Source organism: Schistocerca piceifrons, chromosome 1 (genome assembly GCF_021461385.2).
Source record: "Schistocerca piceifrons isolate TAMUIC-IGC-003096 chromosome 1, iqSchPice1.1, whole genome shotgun sequence".
In the NCBI taxonomy this organism is placed as follows: domain Eukaryota; kingdom Metazoa; phylum Arthropoda; class Insecta; order Orthoptera; family Acrididae; genus Schistocerca; species Schistocerca piceifrons.
Genome location: NC_060138.1, coordinates 394,769,184 through 394,787,084, shown reverse-complemented (window position 1 = coordinate 394,787,084; position 17,901 = coordinate 394,769,184). Strand labels below are relative to the sequence as shown.

The following is a 17,901-nucleotide window of genomic DNA, read 5'->3' as shown; positions in this document are numbered from 1 at the left end:
TACCTGTGACCCGTCGCGAAAACTCGTTCCAGCTGATCTGGTGCTCCAAGGTTGATTGTTCAACCCCGAAAATACTGAAATAGGAATCAGTTTTTTGTACGGTGTTTCGCGTACAAGACGCAGATCCCGTGCTCGAGGAGCAGGGTAGGGCGGACACTATATTTAGCGTGGGCGTCTCGGTGCCTGGCGGCGGGGTGCTTCCCTCCGCCCCGCCACGCCATGGCGTGGCGCGGCGCGGCCGGTTTCTCCGCATGGCGCTCCCGCTGCCGCTCCGTGAGTCAGTTGGGCCGCGACCGCCGGCCGGTGTGCATGTTGTGAGTTGGGGCAGAGCGGCGAGAAGGGACGGCACCCACGTGCGCGCACCGCACCGTCACGTGACCAAGCGCGCGCTCGCCGGCCTCTACATCGGCGCGCCGTCGACAGGTTTGTACCCCACATTGTTCTCCTGAAGGGCAATGCACTAGCAGCGGCCGCCGATACTCAGCAAATGTTCGTTTGAGCCAACGCATTAACCGTTGCTTTAGAACCCACCCATCGTAGTAAGATTTGGAAATAAATACAGCGTCTCTGTTCTGACCACGCTACAACAGTGCAAGGTGGAAACTTACGGAATTATAGCATAGGTTGGAACCGTTGCCAGTCTTCAACAAGAAAAAATTACATTCATACAATAGTACTGGCAATTTCCAGTTGAGGGTATTGGGTGCGATGTGTATTTTCTACGGACCGACCAAACTAACACACACATTTTTGTTTTTTGTGATGGTCAGTGTTTTCGTTATAGAGCTGGTGGCCTTAGCGGCTTGTCGCTTAGGTTTGTTTGGTTTGATTTTTCCGTTGGAACACTTTTTACTAATGTTTTGGGGATGTGGTCATGAATCGAACGTCAGTTTGTTTCTTTCATAGTTCCTTGTTTCGTGATTTGTTGGTTAGTTCTCTTAATTTCTCCTATGGATTAATTTTCTTCTTCTTTGTTTTTATGTCGCTTCCTATTATACTGTCTATACTTCAGGTTTAGTTTGCAAGGGTTTGCGTCCTCTATTAGGCTTCCGGAGACTGTGTCAAGCCAGATTCGTGGCATAACGTTCAGACATCCTCTAGTTGTCAGTGCGTGGCGTTCTACATTATGTTAAGACTTCATTACAGCAAAGTCAGCCCCCGGTAGCTGAGTGGTCAGCGCGACGGAATGTCACACCTATCGGCCCGGGTTCGATTCCCGGCTGGGTCGGAGATTTTCTCCGATCAGAGACTGGGTGTTGTCCTTATCATAACATCCCCATCGACACGCAAGTCCCCGAAGTGGCGTCAACTCGAAAGACTTGTACCAGGAAAACGGTCTACCCGACGGGAGGCCCTAGCCACATGGCATTTCCAGTACCGTAAAACAGAACACTTTGTAAAATACAGGTAAAAAATTTGCAGTAGCCGAATTCTCATAAATTCGTCTTTATTTTTGACAACCGATTTCGACACACACAATGCCGTCTTCTGCACTTCAAAAAATTTTTGTTACCAAACTTGTTCATTGTGAGTTAGAGACTCGTGCCATGTTGTCATTATAGTGGCTAAAATATATTACTTCATATAAATGTCTGTCATCCATAGAACAATGAACACGTTTCCTGAAGAAAATGTAATTTGAAGGCCAGATGAGATATCCTTCGTATTTTGCTGGCAACAATAATCATAACTGATTTTTAGTTTCTAATTTCGTATCCAGGGCTAATTCTCATAACTGTAAATCATATTAATACAAGAAAGATCACGTTTTCATCTAAAAGTTAGGGTATGAGATGTAGAATTTTGTTGTCCTCCATTCGCAATACAGAAATAAACAGCTACGATTGTCCCTGAGACGGCAAATTGATCGCATGTCTGAAATGTGTTATAACAATTACTTTTCCATTACTTGCTTCATATGATTTCGATTCGAGTGTGGTAGCCAGAGGCAGCTGAATGTCAGCCCCGGAAGCCGCTGAAATCTACGTTAGCAGACATTCTTGCATTACCTTCTATAGTCGCATTGTCGACTCTCAAAGGGGGAAAAGTAACAGAAATTGACTAAATATACTTCAGGTTGTGAAGCTATCATTTTCACCTACTTGCCAACACTTAGGGCTACCTGATCCTTTATGGAATAGGGGAAATAAGTTCCACTCTCAAATGGTTGTAACCTTTTTCTCGTATATAGATACCGTCTGAGTAGTTTTTAGAAAAGGTAAGGATATAATTGAATGATAATGGCGTAGTGGTAAGTGGAAATTGTTTTTTGCAATGTAGTACAGTGACTTATTTGCCTCCACAAAGATAGTCATTTACATTCAACTGTATATAAATCTCACTTTCCCATACGTAGTTCTCTGTTCTGCCATGTGGAAAGCCACCGAAACATTCCACAGGGCAAGTTTTGCCGGTGTCTGTCGTAAAATAATTCCTCCCTCTTTGGTTTCCAGATACATTCCCATTTATGGGCTAGCCGTAACTTCTGTCACAACAGCTGTATCCGCAGAAGAAAGCGTAAAATCAGTGCATCTTGACAGTCACACTCAAGTCTAATTTTTATTGTTAAGTTTACGTCCGTGCAATCAACTACGAAGAATAGAAGAAAAGCCTTTAATAGTTTTAAAACCCTCGATACCTCCATAACTAAGATGGATTCATTGTGTAAACCAATGTCTGTAAGTACTGTCAAAGCTGCTGAATAACGTAGCAAACGTTTCTGTAAGCTTGCGTTACTTATCCTAGTCTTGTTCTCCTAGTGCCCACTTAACTCTCATGTGACCCTTCCTTGACTATTATTGAATTAGAGATGGGCAAACTGAAACACGTAACTGTTTCGAAACAGTGAAACAGTTTTTGTTTTGTAATCTAATAACCCTACACATTTTATCATCTTGAATGTCTACTGTATAAGTATGTCCATATAAACACAAATGAGGTGCGAGAGCGCTAATCATATCGCAGAAAGTATGAAACTATCAGTTAGGTGTCTTGGCAGTTTCGTATTTCCTGCAGCAAATGCGCTGCTTTCGTGTCGTGTGGCTTTCATACTTTTCAATTGGCTGAGGACAGCCGTAGCTGAAGATAGAAGAACCACCACGAACGGAACTGGAGGTGGGAGCAAACTGCAGAAACAACGAATATACTACTGGGATTCCCACATTCCGTTAGTATGGGTAATATACCCATCCTGCTAATTTCCATGCACACAAAGGGAATCATTTTGGATAATAGGCACAGTGACTATAGACTCACAAATAACGCCAAATAATTCGAATAAATAACACAATATAACAGAAAAAAATTTTGTCTTTCAAGGTGTTTCGAACCGTTACTATACATTCACCATGCTTCCCAGCCCTTCCCGTTCACCATTACACTATCAGTGATATGTCAAACAGATTGATTCCAATTATACCTACATCAAATTTATGTATATGTCTAATAACTGTCACTCTACGCCTTTTTTTATTCAAAATGTAGTAGGCTTACTTGCGTTTCCTAATATGATTATTGCACATGAACAGAGAAGCGTATGTTATAAACAAGTGTAATTTAACTAAATGATTTCACATATTTACTATTTTGAATGTGAATTGTTTTGTTAGTCTTTTCAAAGCAGATGTTACGCCATTTCGGAATAGGACAGTCAGCTAGAAACGAAGCTTTATTTTCGGATATCTTAAACTTCATGCTATTTCTTGTCAAAAAGATTTCGACATTCTTGAAAGTGTTTCATGAAGTGGTATGCTGTGTTTCAGTACCTGCGCTGAGCCCGAATCTCGTCCGACACAGAGCGGAATGAAACATCCCTGTTTCGATACAATTAGTCCGTTCCAAGCACAGGTGGACTGAAACAGGCTTATTTTGAAACAACGATACAGTTCTGTGTCTGGCTCGAGATCGAATCTGGTCTGGTTATCCGAGACAGGAGCGGAATGAAACACCACTGTTTCGAAACAGTGAACCACAGCCGTTCCGAAACACTGAAACAGTTCCACGAATCGATACACTGTATCGAAACATAGAAACAGTGGCCAAGTCTATATTGCATTAACTTTAACGTCAGAGACTGAGAAGATTCAAAGAACAGTTGCGCTCTTGGTCACGAGATTAGTCATTGAGAGCATCACAGAGGTGTTTAACAAATTCCAATTGTAGATAATACAAGAAAGCGCTGTTAACCGCCAAAAGCTTTACTTACAAAATTCAAAGGGGCCAAGTTCCAATGTGGATAAAGAGACGTATCTCTTTCTGCAATTATATGCTGCAAAATACTCTGGCCATAAGTGTGAAATTAGATAAATTTGTGCATTTTCAAAGGGGTACCAGTAATCTCTCTCCATGCACCATCCCGAATGAAACAAGGAAAAAAGAGGGGTTGAGGGAATTCTGCTACATAATGTACCTCCCGCCATAAACCGTACTGCAACTTGCATGATACAGATATTTTTTTAGTCGGAATTCAGATATACTATATCAGCATTATTTGCTGTTTTTATTGTTCTAATGGACAGTCATCCACGCCTTGTCGTAATGAATCAGTTCCTGAGCTCTTTGGGTTACATCTCCATTTACGGGCGAGCCGTAATTTCCTCTCTGTCATATGCCGCCGTTCCTGTGGAGGATGGCAAAAGTGTGTGCGTGGGACTCTGTGTAGGCTAAGGAGAACTGATATAGGCTCTTACAGCAGTTCACAATTTCAAGTATACCTGCTGTGCAAATGTTTCATGATATACCTGAGAGAACAGTCGCAGTTACCGATATTTCACAGGTAACAAATTTTTTAGGAAAGAGTACCATATATTCTGTCAATAAATTTACTTTGGCGATTTGTCAGAAACACAAAAAATCTAAATTACTCCCTTGCATACATTTTTGCGTGGGACATACATTCTTTCCCATAAAATTCCAGCGTTATTTTCTCAACGTTCCAGTAGTTATATGTTAAAGAGTTTTAGTTGTACCGCAAGCCCTAATTGTAGCGTAACAATTTGTGCTCTGACATTATTTCTACGTAACTAAAAACTGTTCGATGTCGTGATTACCAAGATGCATTCTGGGTGATGGATCGATATCTTCTATTACCCAAGAATTTCGTTCTCTGTTGGACTGTACTGTGCGAGAAAAGTAAGCAATATATTTTCTTTTAAAATGTGGTTCATGTGCCTTCTACATCGGTGTCACACACACACACACACACACACACACACACACACACACACACACACACACACGTAGTACAAACACAAAATTTACGTAACAATAACTTTAGATTTACTTACTTTCACTAACAATGATCTCCCCAGTATGATAACTATAAACGAAACACACGTCACGATCTCCTGCAATAACGTAGCGCGCGCCCTCGCACACATAAAACAAAAAGGTTTATAGCTTACTACTTTTTCGCTGTTCATGCAGTAAACTTCAACATCAGGGCATGACGTTTTAGTTTACTGATTCTTTACTGCTAACTCTGTTCGCAACACATTTTGCAGACAGTACCCACGTATATCACTGAATTTACCTGCAAAATTATGTCATTGAACGACACGGTCATATAAATTGAGATGTCTGAAAAACTAGCAAAAAAACTAGCGTTTGCTTAAAACTGAACACACATTGGAGGTATGAATTAAAAAACGCCTTCAGTCACAACTTTTTCGTGTTTTATTAACTACACGATGCATTTCGGACCCTGTGGGTCCATCGTCAGGTGTACTTTGTCTTAATACAAGTTTTATTTCTTCTCCTGAATGAGGTGAAACGCATATTTCACCCCATTCAGGAGAAGAAATAAAACATATATTAAGACAAAGTACACCTGACGATGGACCCACAGTGTTCCTTCATTGTCCAGAACTTCTGCAGAGCGACGTGTGCACAGTCGTCATTCTTGTAATACGGCTTTATAAGCAGAGCGCGGGCCTGCATGGAGACAGCCACGGCAAACGTCGCAGACCCGAAATGAGGGAAAGTCGTGTACCCGACATGTTTATACCAACTTCAATGGGTCGCGCGCATCACAGGTGTTTTCGTTTACATATTCTGACACGCACAGCGCCATCTGTTGATCAATTTTCACACTATTTTTTTCTTCTGCCTTAAGTTTTCCCCCTTCTCCGATAACATTCCGTTGCAATTTGACGTCATTCTGACCAGTGATTTTATTTCTGCGGCGTTTTGAAAGTTTAATTGTAATCACCCTGCATATCAAAATTACATAGTGTTCCAGTGGTTTCATTTCAGCATGCTAGCAGCCTGCCACCTCCCTTAGAGCAAGAATTGGAAGAAAAACGATGAGGTTCACGATTGGCGATAACCACTTTGCTAACAATGGTAACTGCAAATAAATGGCACAATAAAAATTGTCACAATGGTTCGTCGTTCCGTTTCGTCATATATCGGATTTGTCTTGAACACTTCATGCCGACTTCCCTGTTTTTATCGTTTCTGCAAACGCCAGCGATCTAGCAGTTGTAAGGTCAAAATTGCGTGGTGAAGTTAAACATCGCAGTTTCTGTTGGTAGCGCAGAACGTCGATTAAGTAAACATATTCCCTCACGTGTCTCCACCTCCGCAAAATCCAATTTTGTCATTTAGATTATGCAGTAAACTTCGTTTTCAGACACTGTTTTTGAAGAATGCCGACAACTGGTTTTGAATAATGCCGATGTGAAGAAGTAGAATAGACTTGTATGGTGTGGCTGGCTGGCTGGGATAGAAACCTAGAAAGGAGAAACAAGGCTGCAGAGTAAATGAAACCCATTCTAGTCCCGTAACAGATAACAGAAGGAAATAAAGGGACTGACGAAATTAGTACTCCGGAACCATTCTATGATTTGGGATGGTTGTGCGTTCTGGTTCAGTTCTGCGTTTCTCGTATGTAGACAATCGTGACCTCCAGTTGTATCTCGTAACCGTGATCTTGTACGTACCGGGAACATTTTTCTCACGTCAAGACCCTCTAAACATGTAAATATGTTCCTGCAAAAAAGGCAAAGCTAGTACTCAACATTAATGTTTAAATTTTCATTTTTCATCCAAATCTTTTATTTTTAAACAAATCGCAAAAGCCAGTAAATATGGTAGACTGTGAAATTTCTAGCTGTATCATATTTTAAAGAAGAACGACGATCCTTCAAGAAGTGGAACCGGCAGCTGTGGAGTATGATGCTTGAGACCGGAAAAAAGTGCCATCTGCAGGAAATGCCTCCTCTCTTGTGATTGACAGACATTCCTTTTATTGGGGTTTTTGTGTTTGTAATTTTTTCTTGTTGTTCTTCTCTGTAGGCCCCCAAAGGGCCATTAATGCAATAAATGATGATCATCATATTTTAAATTACGCAGCGTGTTTGCCTGTTTCGAAGATGTTTCGATCGGGGTTAGTGCTACGATGTTACGAATGGTGAATTGTGAGAATTTTGCAAAATCTTAGACCACTCTAACTAATGTGTAGTTCGTTGAGGTTTTGAGGCTTAATTCTGAATTTTCCGTGAAATGTTTTAACAAATAAATAACGACGAATTTATCGTAAATATCGAAAGACAGTAGCTACGTGTATGTGAAACTACAAATCCGAAGTTGGTGGTTCAACTCATTTACAATTTCATCCGTCAGGTAAACGTAGCATTTCCATCTGTTAATGCCCCGTGAATGTGAGGAAGAAATAGTTGAACTGTCTTTCGGATTCCACTTTGCACACACACACACACACACACACACACACACACACACACACACACATACAGCAGTGGTGGCAAAGTGTAGGCGAAGTGTGGTGGGCGAACTCTGAACTCTTGCAAAGAGCGGCGAACAGAAGTGAAAGTCCAAATAGAACGAGTTAGTCTCATTTCAAAAATGGTTCAAATGACTCTGCGCACTATGGGACTTAACATCTGAGGTCATCAGTCCCCTAGAACTTAGAACTACTTACACCTAACCAACCTAAGGACATCACACACATCCATGCCCGAGGCAGGATTCGAACCTGCGACCTTAGCAGTCGTGCGGTTCCGGACTGAAGCGCCTGAAACCGCTCGGCCACACCGGCCGGCCTCAGTCTCATTTGAAGAGGGTATTAACATTCAGGAAAGCCGGAGATAGCAGTATCAGTGTGTGAGGTGGGCTGCCAATATGTGCGTTAGTTCTAATGGTTGAATGATGCAGCTGTGACAGTCGAAGAATTCACTATTTTTTTGAGTTCGTTTTGAAACGCCGTTGGTGATAAAGATATGGATTTTTCTTTTTTTAGTACGTATTTACTGATGTGAGATAAAGGGGTGTACAACCCGAATAATTGGACTGGAACGTGTCTCCTGCAACCCGCAGCTATAGCCTTACCGCCGTAGGTCATTATACAATAAACCGAAGATCGAAAGAGATGGATAAAGTGATAGCAACGCTCAACTGCTTAAGGAAAACGCAATGATAACATTCCCTCCAGCGTTTACCGGTTGCAACAAGAAGTTAATAGGTTTCGCGGAATCCTGAAACCCTGCCAGGGGTGTTGTCTGCGAGGCAAGCATTTGCGGAATGACAGAAGTGGACGTTCAGTATGCGTGAACACGCCGGCAGTCTTCGGCCTGTAAGGCGCGCCGTAATGGCATGCATTGTGTAGGGGGAGGGGGGGGGGTCTGTCACGTGCTTCTCGCGAACTGCGACCGCGGAAACCGTGACTTGCGCTGCATTTCATTCAAAGGGAAGCCGCACTTGTTTTAGCGAAACAGTATGCTGACCATTATACACCGGACAATTTTGCCATATCATTGTAGAGTACATGATACTAGTTACATGGAACGAGAACACAGCTGCAAGCTAGCGCACAGGGATTTGACTCTCATTAAGAGGTAGGTAAAATTACAAAACCAACTGGGACAGACAGGTTAACGCTCGGTTTTAGAGCCGATATTCATGACCTTTTTCCATAAAATAACAAATTACAAAACTGGCTTTACAACTGTATTTCCACCCTTAAGATCGTATTACGTCTTACTTTTCAAGTAAGAAATCTTACACCCAGTGGTCACTACAAGACATCGGCGAAAGGTCCTCGCAGAGTGCGAGGGCGGTTGGTGGGAGCGCTGAACGCCACACTTTTCAACATAGAACAAAATTGCAGAAACTGATTTGAAAATGTGATATTGTTTAACGTAGTACGTAGAAATATTGAAAACAGTTTTTAACAAAATGGCTGAACTTCGAAAAAGTCAGTATTTTAGACAAAAAAGTCGTTATAAAAACTTTCACCAAAAATCGAAATTAAAATATATCGCTAGAATCCTACGTACCACAGTAGAAAAAAACGCTGACTCATTAGTCAAAGACATAATTTAATTGCATGTGTATTTCATGACTTACAGCTCTGCCAAATTGAAAAATATTGTTTTGGAAAAACAAACATTTAAAGTTTGTTAAAACTGAACATATCTTTAATCGGCAGTGCGCATCGTACAGTTGACTTTTTTTCACCGATGTCGAAACACTTCAATTTTGAAAAAAATATATCGATTAACTGGTTTTTGTTTTCCAATCTAAGGATTTTTTACGCGACTGGGATTACTTTTCGAACCTTTTCTATCCGTATAAATACGACTCTTTCATTTTCAAGCATCCACGTGTTACTTCGTATGACAAACGAGCGAAATGACACGTTAAGCAAACGCCAGACAAGCACTTGCTTTCAGCCTGTTTACCATAAGCAAAACATAACAAAACATGCTACGAAGATAAACCTTGTCGAGAATAATATTTTAGTTGATACTAATGACCTCTGTGATACTATTCGAAACTGACAGTTTCATCTGTAACTATATGTTACATCGGTTGTATTCGAGCGCAAGAATGAGCCAGACACTCTTACAGTCAATCGCAGGTTTGACGATAATGACACACTTCATATGCAATCATCTTAAAAATACTCTCTATAACATTTTAAGCAAATAAAAAATTAGGCAAAGGGTTTGTCCTGGTGTACCCCCTTCAAACCCAAGGCTTCCAACAACCGTTCAGTCACTCTAGTGTTGGCAAGTCGCTGGCGAAATGAGAGAACATGGCAACACTTAGTAAATCCTACGCAGACAGCACATACAACTTTCCTTCATTTGGTTAACTGGCGACTGTGACGACAGGAAGGTTATATGGCCAGTGAGGTGAAATAAAATAATTTTGACAAATAATGAAATCAGCAGATAATGAATGATGGGATAACTGCTGGGAAAGAGAAAGTGCATATCTTGTACAATCGGAGAAGCGTGAAAACATCCTTGAAGAATGAGTTTCGGTGTAGCCAAGCTTTGATAAAATATTGGGTGATTAGGAGACTATACAGGATATGAAGTTTAGTTGAGGAAACACGCTGCTCTGGCAGCAACAATGACCGGTCATCGAATCGAACTAGGTTAACAGAAAAGGGTTAAGTCAAATTACCTCCATGCAGATTCTCTATGGCAGAGTTTCAGTCGTAATGTGGCGTCCCAATGTCTCTGCAGCCCACGCCCAGATGTTTTCTACGGGTGAGATATTTGTAGAACATGGTGGTTAGGGCGACACTCGAACGCCCTCTGTTTCGAGGTAGATAACGACGCGACAGGCAATATAGGTCCTGGGTTTCTTGTTGAAAGATAGTCACGGCCTTCACGCATCCGAAATGTAACAAGCCGCTGCCCAATGCTATGCCAACCAGAGGTGATGGTGTTGTATGCCAGTGGCATCCCGTACCACCCCTCCCTCTAGATGTAGGACTATTACGAACGCAATATGGTAAAGCTAGTTCTCTTCGGATACACCCATCCTGATGCGGTACGCTGAACCACGACTCGTCTGAAAAGACGACATGCTGCCATTCCTGTATCCAGAGTCATCGCTGGGTGCACAGCTGACAACGCGCCCGTCTCTGCCGCGTCAAGGGAGACCACAGTAATGGTCGCCGCAGACTACTACACGCTGTCCGTCTGGGTACTTGTCTCGATGCGAACGAGCCTATTTAGTCGTCTCAAGTACGTGACGTGACTGTACGATACTGCACGGCCGACCGAGCAGTATGTCTGCTTGTTCTGGTGTTAGTCACGTGGGAACGTAGAGATCGTGCAACGCGTTGAGCATATCTGTTCTGCACTGTCCAGTCACATTGACTTGGTCACCTGTCAAAAGCCTGGATAACCACCTTTCGCACCGCGGATCGCTGCGAGACGTTCAGGAAGTGTCGGTGAGGTGGTGGACGTGGAATCTTGCGACTCCAGGTTTCTCGTTTGAGGATCCATGGCACGAACAGTTCGATGGAGGCGATCTCACAGATCCTCGATTGGGTTTAAATCCGGGGAGTTTAGTGGCCAGGGGAGTACGGTGAACTCATCCTGGTGCTCTTCTAAGCACGCACGTGCAGTGCCCGCTAACGCATTGCATTGTCCTACTGGTAGATGCCAACGTGCCGAGGAAAAAAATAGCTACATTTAGGGTTGGACATGGTTCCCAAGTATGCATATATTTGTTGGTCCATTATGGGTTCCAGAATGGCGAGATCACCCAGGCAATGCCACAACAACGATCCGCAGACCATAACGCTCCCTCCTCCGGCCTGGATCTTCCCGATGATTGTTGCAGGATCTTCGCAGATCTTTCACGCCGTCCGATGGAGCATAAAATGTCATTCATCTGAAAGGTCTACCTGTCGCCACTCATTGGTTGTCTAGTTGCGCTATTGGCGTGCAGATTCCAGCCTTCGTCGCAGATAAACACAAGTCAGCGTGGGTGCACGGACCAGGCTCCTTTTGTGGAGGCCCATACTCACTGACGTTTGCTGATCGGTCGTTGAGGAGAGGTAATTGGTAACCCCTTGGTTCATCTGGGCGGTCAGCTGCTCAACTGCTGCACGTCTATTCGTCCTTACACTTCTCGGCAGTCGGCGTTCAGCACTGTCATTTATGGCCCGTGTTGCATCACAAGTGCCTCGGCGCCAGTTTGGATAGCGCCATTTTGCCATCCACTGTATAATTTAACCTAGGCGGCACGCGAACATTTTACGAACTTGGGAGTTTCGGAAATGCATCCACAGTTGTCCCGAAAATCAATGCTCATGCCTACGTTTCCACATTAAAACAACGACTGCACTGTTCATCCCCCTCCTCTACCACGTGGGCTTCACATACAGTATCCTGCTAGTGCTGCCACATGCCGCCTGTGAGTAGTGCACGCTAACGTCAAACGTAGGCGGTGGTCACATTAAGGTGACTGGACCGCGTGTATTCGTATAACAGTCGTGGGATGTCGACCAACGCTAGCAGCAGTGTGACGTAACAATGAACTGGAATCTCGACAGTCCAAGATCCTGCGATGTCGGATTCGACCACGTGCTGGTAGAAGCTTCTGCTCCTTGCACGAGCCATAACACAGTCTTCTCACAAATAAATAACATTCAGATGCCATTTCTTAATGAGAAACACGCGGCGTAAACTTTCGTTCTCTGCTCCCATCATATCAGACATTCGTCGTCCAGTAGGTTTGTCTTCTACGTGTGTGTGTCCAGATTTTACGGTACAGTCCAAAGTTAGAGATCCATAGATTACCGCAAACAGGTAATCCATCCTTCCACCAGTACCCTTTCTTTTGTACGCTTCCTTTAATAATTCGCTCTTCGTTAACTGTTTTTTGAAAAACAACGCCGCGATAGACAAATCGTCTCGAGGATGAACGGCCTAGAACTGAGACCTCCAAATGGTTAAAACTGGGGTAGCCACATTTTCCGTATTTTATGAGCTCTCCCGTATTTTGCCGAAATTTCCTGCTGTCTGTACTACACTGAAGAGCAAAAGAAACTCGTACAACTGCCTAATATCGTGTAGGGCCCGCGCGAGCACGCAGAAGTGCCGCAACACGACGTGGCATGGAGGCAATTGACACCATAAATCCTGCAGAGCTGTCCACAAATCCCTAAGAGTACGAGAGGGTGGCGATCTCTTCTGTTCAGCACGTTCCAAGGCATGTCTGGGGAGTTCGGTGACCAGCGAAGTTTTGAAACTCAGAGGAATGTTCCTGGAACCACTCTGTAGCAATTATGGACGTCTGCTGGAATTGCTCAAGTCCGTCGGAATGCACAATGCACATGACTGAATGCAGATGATCAGACAGGCTGCTTACGTAATTGTCATCTGTCAGAGCCGTATCTAGACGTATCAGGGGCCCCATATCCCTCCAACTGCACGTGCCCCATACCATTACAGAGCCTCCACCAGCTTTAACAACTTCTGCTAACGTACAGGGTCCATGGATTCATGAGGTTGTCTTCTCATACCCGTACACGTCCATCCACTCCACACAATTTGAAACGAGACTCGTCCGAGCAGGCAACATGTTTCTAGTGGACAGCAGCCCAACGCCGATATAGAAGGGCCCAGGCGAGGAGTAAAGCCCTGTGTCGTGCAGTCAAGTGTACACGAGTGGGTCTTCGGCTCCGAAAGCCCATATCGATGATGTTTCGTTGAATGGTTCGCACGCACAGACTTGTTGATGGCCAAGCCCTGAAATCTGCAGCAGTTAGGGGAAGGGTTTCACTTATCTCACGTTGAACGATTTTCTTCAGTCGTCGTGGATCCCGTTCTTACAGAATCTTTTGTCAGCCGCAGCGATGACGGAGATTTGATGTTTCACCGGATTCCTGATATTCACGCACACTCGTGAAATGGTCGTACGGGAAAATCCCCACTTCATTGCTACCTTGTGTTTACCAGTTTCACGAGTATGACGTATTTGATGACATTGTCCCTCATTTTTATAAAGGTTTATATATTTGTTTATTTATCCTAACGTTTCTGTATCATTCATGTTCGTCGTTCCCAAATCACTAAGACACCACCAACGAAAAGGGCGCACTATAAGTGCATGTATCTGCCCCAATGATGACTAACAAATGGACGGATGTAAGAAACAAAAGTTCTGTTGAACTCAAGAAGGTTGAATTAAAAATTTCAACTTTTCTTGTCGACAGTTTTTTCAGACAGGTAAAAGATAACGTCACATTTTTTAGTGAGAGCAAAGAAAGTGGTAAATAGGAATAGAGCTGTGATCTTGTGATAATTGTTCTAATTGAATATTTTGGTAAATATGAATAGTGCTATAATGGTACGAAAGTTGCTGTAATGAAATATTTGTAAGTACCACGTACAATGGCGAATTCTCTTTAATTTTCAAGCTGTTTTGTAAAATCAGCTTCAATGCGTTATGCGTTTCGGGAAAAACTCATGCATATAACGGCCTCCTAAAAGTAAAACATGCCGAGAATGCCACGATGGAACTATTATGGCCAACATTTCCAAACTTTCCTATATTTTTTTAGTTTGAAAACTTGGCAATCGTACTTAACATTAATGTGACACAGCGTCATGTTAGACGTAATTGCATCCTTCAGTCGTTTCTTCGGAGCTCCCACACAGGGTCTGCCCTTTCTTAACTCAATCTAAAACTCTTGTTTGGAGATAAGATAGTAGCCATTGGTGTCTTAAAACCACCGCTTCTATACTGGTTGTATGTGCATATTCAAGGATGCTGACATTTGTGCATCTGACTTGCCGTTTTATATGCAGAATCCTCCTCAAAATATCTGGTGATATTGTTTCATTAAAAAAATGCCGTGTGTTACATGCCCACGATTGAGATAAATAAAGTGGGATGGGAACTACAGCCGAATTTTACACAAGGATCTTTGTTGTAACATTGACATCATAACTGTCAAAGGCTCGATATCTTAGTCAGAGAATGTAAACGTCGTTAAACCAAACTACTATGTGCATTGCTGATCATTGGCATATCCAAGTATGGCGTACACTTCGTAGAGTGACGAGTTTATTGCACTGAATCTCATTTTGAGAAGATAGAAGGATCGATCAGTTTTGCTTGCAAAAAACATTAAAAAGAAAAGACCGCAAAAATATTTATTTTAAAACAGTCGGTTTTGACAGACTTTGCTGTCATCTTACGGTCTTAAAAAATATCTTTGTTGTGAAACGCGTTCATTTTAAGTTGGATCTCACACCACATTGTCATGTGGATGATAAAGCACATTATAAAAGGTTTGTCCTAACTAAAATATGTGCTGTTTTTTATGACAAACATTTTATAATGTACTGGTTTTTATCCAGATGACAACTGGGCGTCTGATTCGACTGAAAATGAACACGTTTCATAAGAAAAAGATTTTTTAAGACCTCAAGGCGTCGGAAAAGCCTGTGGGAACCGATTGTTTTTAAATAAAGAATTATTAATGTGATCTTGGCTTTTGAATGTTTTTCGGCAAGTTTTTGCGTACTGTCTTCGTGATGTTGCAATTTTGGCATCCAGCAGGATAGATGTGGATGCCGTAGTCCTTTTTGGTGTGGCAACTATTAGAAGTGTCACAAACAGCCGGTGACAGTTGCCCTCGTGTGAGAGCAATGTAGCGTTCCCGACCCGAGCCCTTCCACCTGGGAGCGCGGCTGGCTGCCCCTCTCAGCTGCAGAGCGCGCCGACCTTGGGTCGTGTAGCCCCTGCTTTTTGCTCTTGGCCGTCTCTGCGGGTCCAGGCGGAGCGCGGGCACCTTGTTCAATGCCCCGGCGGCTCTCTCCCCTTGGGCTGCACCGCGGTGAAAGGCGCAACGCACCGCCCCTCCAGCCTTCCTCGCAACAAGATGGAAACCGCCAAGAACGTTCGCTCAGACTCGTTCTCGCAATTACGTGTCCTCACCAACAGGCGTGGATCCGGGGGGGGGGGGGGGGGGGGGGGGAGGTCTGGCGTGTCATGAACCTGCTATCTAAAGAACATTTTACTAAATGAAATCAGCAGATGTGAAGCTTCTTGAGTACCCCGTTATGAGGTCTACTGTATGCGATATACAGGGTGTCCGAAAAGTCTTTCCCTGATTACATAAATTGATAACTCAGGCTAGACGTAAGATACAACTATGAAACTGGTGTCTAATTGTTTACAAACTGTCAGTTTTTTTTCGCACATCAGTAAACTTCCACATGAGCATCCTTGGTAGCACGTAGCACATCTAGGCGATATTCAATTTCCGTCCACACAGTAGCCGACATCACTGGAGGGATCGATTCAACGACTGTGGTTATCCGTTGCCGCAGGGTTTCAAGATCTGGTACACGTGTTCGGTAGACCTCGTCCTTGACATATCCCATAACAAGAAGTCTAGTGGGGTAATGTCAGGAGAGCATGGAGGCCAAACCGTTGGCCCATCACGACCAATCCATCGCCCAGGAAAGGTCATATCGAGATAGGCACGGACGTCCAAACCCCAATGAGGCGGTGCACCGTCTTGCTGAAACAAGACATCGGGGTGATACTGAAGCAGTTGAGGAACAGCATACAGTTGCAACATGTCCAGATACACTGCAGATGTGATGGTGGCCTCAGCGAAGAAGAATGGCCCGATAATTCGATCGTGCAATAGCGCGCACCAAACATTCACCTTTGGACTGCCTCTGGTGCACTCCATGACTTTGCCAGGGGGTTGTGAACGCCAAATGAGCACATTATGGCGATTCACTACTCCACTGACGAAAAAGGTCCCTACATCGGAAAAGGAAATTCGTCTGAGATAACCATCATCGTCTTCAATACGTGATAGCATTTCGACCGCAAAGTCATATCGACGTGTACTGTCATTGGGCAACAAGGCCTGAACGATTTGCACTTTGTATGCACGAAACAATAAACGTTTGTGTAAAATGTCATGGAGAGAGCTTTTTGGCATCTGTAATTCACGTGAGGCCCTGCGCACCGATTTCTTCGGACTTCGCAGAAAAGACTGCCTTACAGCTTCAACCCTGTCTGCTGAGGTTCTTGGTCGACCAGACCTCGGAAGGTCAGCAACCGATCCTGTGTTCTTGAACTTCTCATACCAGGCTTTAATGCTCTTGACATCAGGTGGATTCCTTCCAAATGTTGTCTGGAAGTGTCTCTGCACTGTGGTTGGTGATCGTGTCTCATGGTACCACAGGACACACTGTGCCTGCTCCTGATTGGTTAACATGGCTTCTTGGGCACTGCACCTCATCCACTGCTTACGTACTGCGAACCTAAAACAGAAAAAATCTTTGATAGTTGTAAACAATTCGACACAAGTTTCATATTTGTATCTTAGTTCTAGCCTGAGTTATCAATTTATGTAATCAGGGAAAGTCTTTTCGCACACCCTGTATATTAATTGATACGGTTATAACGTTGGAAGTTCCATGAGGCCTTCTTCAGATGATGCTGTTGTTCAATGGAACGATGTAACGCCAGAAGACCGCAGCGAAATGTAGGAACACCTGCAGGTGGTCCACGGTTGGAGCAGCGATTAGCAGTTGACCCAGAATTTAAATAAATGTAGTACACTGCACGTAAACAGGTGAAGAGATCTGCAATGTTCGAATTGCGTTATTGGTGAGAAATTATTGGAAACTGTAACAACCTTGAAATACCTAGGAGTAACTCTACCGGGAGATCTACACTGATCAGCCAGAACGCTATAACCACCCAACTGTTGTCGATATAAATCCGGTCAGGCGATAGTAGCATCACCAGGAGAGGAATGACTGTTGGTCACACACACGCACATTGCCTGTAGTATCAGTGAGTGTGCTGTCCTTGTCTAGAAAGGGGCAGTTTGACCAGTGGCAGATTGTGATGGCCCAGAGGCTCGGCACGGGCATTTTGTAAACTTCACGACTTGTCGGGTGTTCTTTGAGTGCTGTGGCGAGTGTCAACACGTGACGAAACCAAGATGAAACCACGACCAGACGTCGTGTAGTTTGGCGGCCACCCCCTCGTTACAAATGTCGGACGTGATAGGCTGGGTACAACAAGGCAGGTGGCGAACTGTGGCGGAAGTACCATCAGACTTCAGTGCTGGACAGAGCACCTGAACGCTCA

General features: G+C 43.7%; 1 protein-coding gene across 1 annotated transcript in view; it reads left to right on the top strand.

Moving 5' to 3' along the window:
- Window positions 1–294: 294 nt before the first annotated feature.
- The window catches only part of LOC124787289 (unconventional myosin IC), a 416,281-nt gene continuing 398,674 nt past the window's right edge, over window positions 295–17,901 (top strand). Inside the window, exon 1 of the mRNA XM_047254329.1 lies at window positions 295–423. The gene's annotated coding sequence lies outside the window, so the exon portion shown is untranslated. The remainder of the gene's footprint in view (window positions 424–17,901) is intronic.